This window comes from Hyla sarda, unplaced genomic scaffold (assembly GCF_029499605.1).
Source record: "Hyla sarda isolate aHylSar1 unplaced genomic scaffold, aHylSar1.hap1 scaffold_305, whole genome shotgun sequence".
NCBI lineage: Eukaryota > Metazoa > Chordata > Amphibia > Anura > Hylidae > Hyla > Hyla sarda.
The window spans coordinates 61517-67516 of record NW_026609770.1 but is presented as its reverse complement, the minus strand read 5'-3'; the positions used below and the strand labels follow the sequence as shown (position 1 = coordinate 67516).

General features: G+C 46.7%; 3 non-coding genes across 3 annotated transcripts; all 3 read left to right on the top strand.

The window, feature by feature from the left end:
- The first annotated feature begins 385 nt into the window (after nt 1-385).
- On the top strand, nt 386-576 carry LOC130328271 (U2 spliceosomal RNA). Its single transcript, XR_008872303.1, has one exon. It is a non-coding gene; the product is annotated as a U2 spliceosomal RNA (small nuclear RNA).
- Nucleotides 577-2665: 2089 nt separating this feature from the next.
- Nucleotides 2666-2856, top strand: LOC130328269 (U2 spliceosomal RNA). The gene has a single exon (XR_008872301.1). It is a non-coding gene; the product is annotated as a U2 spliceosomal RNA (small nuclear RNA).
- A 2087-nt stretch (nt 2857-4943) lies between these two features.
- On the top strand, nt 4944-5134 carry LOC130328268 (U2 spliceosomal RNA). Its single transcript, XR_008872300.1, has one exon. It is a non-coding gene; the product is annotated as a U2 spliceosomal RNA (small nuclear RNA).
- The last annotated feature ends 866 nt before the right edge of the window (nt 5135-6000 follow it).

Sequence of the window (6000 nt, the reverse complement as noted above, 5' to 3'; positions counted from 1 at the left end):
CTTACAGCTTCCCGTGGGTGTTGGTTTGATACCGTTTGGGGACAGCCAAGGAGGCATCTGCAGGCAACAAAGGTAGGTGTGTGCTTGTGTGTGTGTTTCCTATGCAGATCCTAAGCCCAGTGTCACATGCAAGTAGGAGGAGTAAGAAGGGTTCCTGGCAAATCCGGGTTATGGATTGCATTTAAAAAGGCCCCGTGGGAGTGCAATGGGCCCCTGTCTTGCTGCTTAGCAATAATGGTATGGGTTTAGGTTCTGCTGTGTGTACTGGTGGTTGACTGCCCCCCAGCCCAGAGTGTGCATGGAAAATTGTCTGGCAGCCTCCCTGACAGCAAGCAGTGATAGTGCCCATGAAGGGGACCTTGTTGGGCCCGCCCCTTTCACGGTTATCGCTTCTCGGCCTTTTGGCTAAGATCAAGTGTAGTATCTGTTCTTATCAGTTTAATATCTGATACGTCCCCTATCTGGGGACCATATATTAAATGGATTTTTGAGAACGGGGGCCGATTTCGAAGCTTGCTTCCGTCGCCCTATGCATTGACCCGATATGGCAGTATCTTCGGGTACAGTGCACCACCCCCTTACAGGGTTAAAAAGAAAGATTCCTACTTTCATTGCTACCTGCTTGCTGGCTAGCCAGCTAGCCAGCCCTGTGGGCCTTGCTGCTGCTGCAGCCAAAAAACAAAAGGTGGTGCTGCTGCTGCTTCTGCTGCTTCTGCTTCTGCTTGTGTCTGGCCCCTGTTGGAGCGTCCAGGCACAGGACTTCTGCTGCTGCTGACTAAATGGCCTCCTTAATTGGATCATTTGAGTAGCCAGCACACCTGTGCAGGTAGGGCATGACATGATAGGCAGCTGCCTTGATAGCGGGTGGGTGCTGAATGTTCCTAATTGACAAAATAAGATTAATGCTTATGAAGAAATATAAAATCTCATCCCTTCCCCAATATCGCGCCACACCCCTACCCCTTAATTCCCTGGTTGAACGTGATGGACATATGTCTTTTTTCGACCGTACTAACTATGTAACTATGTAACATAACATGGGGGGGGGGGGTCTCCTGGCTGTTCACACAGGTGTGTCATTGCTGTACATTGACCATGCATTGCTTCTGTGGTATTGCAAAGGCAAAGACAAATGCTTCCAGCCATCCATTGCACTAATGGATTGGTCATCAGCTGGCTGTCTATGTCCCGCATCAATATAGACCAAAGTACAGAGGGTTAGGCTATGCTATTGTGCACCTACCTGATGCATCAGAAGGTGCGAGGCCCTTGCTAAATTCTGTGCACAGACTTTGAGATCTATGCTTTAGACTGTATCTAAACCTGCTCCAACATGGACTGACATTCTGGCCTACTTTCAGCCGATGCGACTTGTCTGTCGCTGAACAGTCGCTTTTTATGTATTCAGCACCTATGTATAATGTTGTAAAAATGCTCTAGAAGCTAAAGTCGCAGAAATGTCACACATATTTGGCCTGCAACTTTCTGTGCGACAAATTCAGACAGGAAAAATCAGTATAAATCCTTAGAAAATTATCCCCCAGTGTCTCCATCTGCTGGCGGTATTGAATAAGCATTGCTGCACTGATGGGGTATGCATTAGACGAAAAAAAAGAAGAAAAAGAAGAATAATACGCCCAGAAAAGAGGCGAAAAGGAGAAAAACGTAAAAAAACGTGAAAAAAAAGTAAGAGGAAGAGAAGGGAAAAAAAGGTGGAAATGGGTTTAAAAGTGATTTCGGCGGAGAAATATATATATATATATATATATATATATATATATATATATATATATGCGCACACACACACATAGATATAAACGTATTCTCCGTTGAGATATTGCAGCCGCTGCTGTGTCCAGGCCCAGGAGCCTTAGCACTGTGCTGTGATGTCACTCAATACCACTGACATCACTAGGTGTAAACAACATCTCTCCTTTGCTGTGTATGTGACTATGGAGCTGTTTGGTGATGTCGTCTATTACGGCCTTCATAGAAGCAACAGGAGATTGTTGCATCCATCTTGAACCCTCAGAACTACAGTGCTATGATGTCACTCACTTCCACAGGCCTTGCAGAGTGTAAACAACAACAACCCAGCTTTGTTGTGTATGTAACCAAAGGGATTTGTGATGTCACCTAGAACCTTCACAGCAGCGACAGCTTTATGAGGAGCATCAGCACTGCTCTGCCTGAGCAGAACCATCACCGCCATAGGTTGTCAAATAACCCGGATTTAACCCACACAGGTAAGTCCAATGGGGTGCAGGCATGTCCTCTATGCTTACAGCTTCCCGTGGGTGTTGGTTTGATACCGTTTGGGGACAGCCAAGGAGGCATCTGCAGGCAACAAAGGTAGGTGTGTGCTTGTGTGTGTGTTTCCTATGCAGATCCTAAGCCCAGTGTCACATGCAAGTAGGAGGAGTAAGAAGGGTTCCTGGCAAATCCGGGTTATGGATTGCATTTAAAAAGGCCCCGTGGGAGTGCAATGGGCCCCTGTCTTGCTGCTTAGCAATAATGGTATGGGTTTAGGTTCTGCTGTGTGTACTGGTGGTTGACTGCCCCCCAGCCCAGAGTGTGCATGGAAAATTGTCTGGCAGCCTCCCTGACAGCAAGCAGTGATAGTGCCCATGAAGGGGACCTTGTTGGGCCCGCCCCTTTCACGGTTATCGCTTCTCGGCCTTTTGGCTAAGATCAAGTGTAGTATCTGTTCTTATCAGTTTAATATCTGATACGTCCCCTATCTGGGGACCATATATTAAATGGATTTTTGAGAACGGGGGCCGATTTCGAAGCTTGCTTCCGTCGCCCTATGCATTGACCCGATATGGCAGTATCTTCGGGTACAGTGCACCACCCCCTTACAGGGTTAAAAAGAAAGATTCCTACTTTCATTGCTACCTGCTTGCTGGCTAGCCAGCTAGCCAGCCCTGTGGGCCTTGCTGCTGCTGCAGCCAAAAAACAAAAGGTGGTGCTGCTGCTGCTTCTGCTGCTTCTGCTTCTGCTTGTGTCTGGCCCCTGTTGGAGCGTCCAGGCACAGGACTTCTGCTGCTGCTGACTAAATGGCCTCCTTAATTGGATCATTTGAGTAGCCAGCACACCTGTGCAGGTAGGGCATGACATGATAGGCAGCTGCCTTGATAGCGGGTGGGTGCTGAATGTTCCTAATTGACAAAATAAGATTAATGCTTATGAAGAAATATAAAATCTCATCCCTTCCCCAATATCGCGCCACACCCCTACCCCTTAATTCCCTGGTTGAACGTGATGGACATATGTCTTTTTTCGACCGTACTAACTATGTAACTATGTAACATAACATGGGGGGGGGGGGTCTCCTGGCTGTTCACACAGGTGTGTCATTGCTGTACATTGACCATGCATTGCTTCTGTGGTATTGCAAAGGCAAAGACAAATGCTTCCAGCCATCCATTGCACTAATGGATTGGTCATCAGCTGGCTGTCTATGTCCCGCATCAATATAGACCAAAGTACAGAGGGTTAGGCTATGCTATTGTGCACCTACCTGATGCATCAGAAGGTGCGAGGCCCTTGCTAAATTCTGTGCACAGACTTTGAGATCTATGCTTTAGACTGTATCTAAACCTGCTCCAACATGGACTGACATTCTGGCCTACTTTCAGCCGATGCGACTTGTCTGTCGCTGAACAGTCGCTTTTTATGTATTCAGCACCTATGTATAATGTTGTAAAAATGCTCTAGAAGCTAAAGTCGCAGAAATGTCACACATATTTGGCCTGCAACTTTCTGTGCGACAAATTCAGACAGGAAAAATCAGTATAAATCCTTAGAAAATTATCCCCCAGTGTCTCCATCTGCTGGCGGTATTGAATAAGCATTGCTGCACTGATGGGGTATGCATTAGACGAAAAAAAAGAAGAAAAAGAAGAATAATACGCCCAGAAAAGAGGCGAAAAGGAGAAAAACGTAAAAAAACGTGAAAAAAAAGTAAGAGGAAGAGAAGGGAAAAAAAGGTGGAAATGGGTTTAAAAGTGATTTCGGCGGAGAAATATATATATATATATATATATATATATATATATATATATATATGCGCACACACACACATAGATATAAACGTATTCTCCGTTGAGATATTGCAGCCGCTGCTGTGTCCAGGCCCAGGAGCCTTAGCACTGTGCTGTGATGTCACTCAATACCACTGACATCACTAGGTGTAAACAACATCTCTCCTTTGCTGTGTATGTGACTATGGAGCTGTTTGGTGATGTCGTCTATTACGGCCTTCATAGAAGCAACAGGAGATTGTTGCATCCATCTTGAACCCTCAGAACTACAGTGCTATGATGTCACTCACTTCCACAGGCCTTGCAGAGTGTAAACAACAACAACCCAGCTTTGTTGTGTATGTAACCAAAGGGATTTGTGATGTCACCTAGAACCTTCACAGCAGCGACAGCTTTATGAGGAGCATCAGCACTGCTCTGCCTGAGCAGAACCATCACCGCCATAGGTTGTCAAATAACCCGGATTTAACCCACACAGGTAAGTCCAATGGGTTGCAGGCATGTCCTCTATGCTTACAGCTTCCCGTGGGTGTTGGTTTGATACCGTTTGGGGACAGCCAAGGAGGCATCTGCAGGCAACAAAGGTAGGTGTGTGCTTGTGTGTGTGTTTCCTATGCAGATCCTAAGCCCAGTGTCACATGCAAGTAGGAGGAGTAAGAAGGGTTCCTGGCAAATCCGGGTTATGGATTGCATTTAAAAAGGCCCCGTGGGAGTGCAATGGGCCCCTGTCTTGCTGCTTAGCAATAATGGTATGGGTTTAGGTTCTGCTGTGTGTACTGGTGGTTGACTGCCCCCCAGCCCAGAGTGTGCATGGAAAATTGTCTGGCAGCCTCCCTGACAGCAAGCAGTGATAGTGCCCATGAAGGGGACCTTGTTGGGCCCGCCCCTTTCACGGTTATCGCTTCTCGGCCTTTTGGCTAAGATCAAGTGTAGTATCTGTTCTTATCAGTTTAATATCTGATACGTCCCCTATCTGGGGACCATATATTAAATGGATTTTTGAGAACGGGGGCCGATTTCGAAGCTTGCTTCCGTCGCCCTATGCATTGACCCGATATGGCAGTATCTTCGGGTACAGTGCACCACCCCCTTACAGGGTTAAAAAGAAAGATTCCTACTTTCATTGCTACCTGCTTGCTGGCTAGCCAGCTAGCCAGCCCTGTGGGCCTTGCTGCTGCTGCAGCCAAAAAACAAAAGGTGGTGCTGCTGCTGCTTCTGCTGCTTCTGCTTCTGCTTGTGTCTGGCCCCTGTTGGAGCGTCCAGGCACAGGACTTCTGCTGCTGCTGACTAAATGGCCTCCTTAATTGGATCATTTGAGTAGCCAGCACACCTGTGCAGGTAGGGCATGACATGATAGGCAGCTGCCTTGATAGCGGGTGGGTGCTGAATGTTCCTAATTGACAAAATAAGATTAATGCTTATGAAGAAATATAAAATCTCATCCCTTCCCCAATATCGCGCCACACCCCTACCCCTTAATTCCCTGGTTGAACGTGATGGACATATGTCTTTTTTCGACCGTACTAACTATGTAACTATGTAACATAACATGGGGGGGGGGGTCTCCTGGCTGTTCACACAGGTGTGTCATTGCTGTACATTGACCATGCATTGCTTCTGTGGTATTGCAAAGGCAAAGACAAATGCTTCCAGCCATCCATTGCACTAATGGATTGGTCATCAGCTGGCTGTCTATGTCCCGCATCAATATAGACCAAAGTACAGAGGGTTAGGCTATGCTATTGTGCACCTACCTGATGCATCAGAAGGTGCGAGGCCCTTGCTAAATTCTGTGCACAGACTTTGAGATCTATGCTTTAGACTGTATCTAAACCTGCTCCAACATGGACTGACATTCTGGCCTACTTTCAGCCGATGCGACTTGTCTGTCGCTGAACAGTCGCTTTTTATGTATTCAGCACCTATGTATAATGTTGTAAAAATGCTCTAGAAG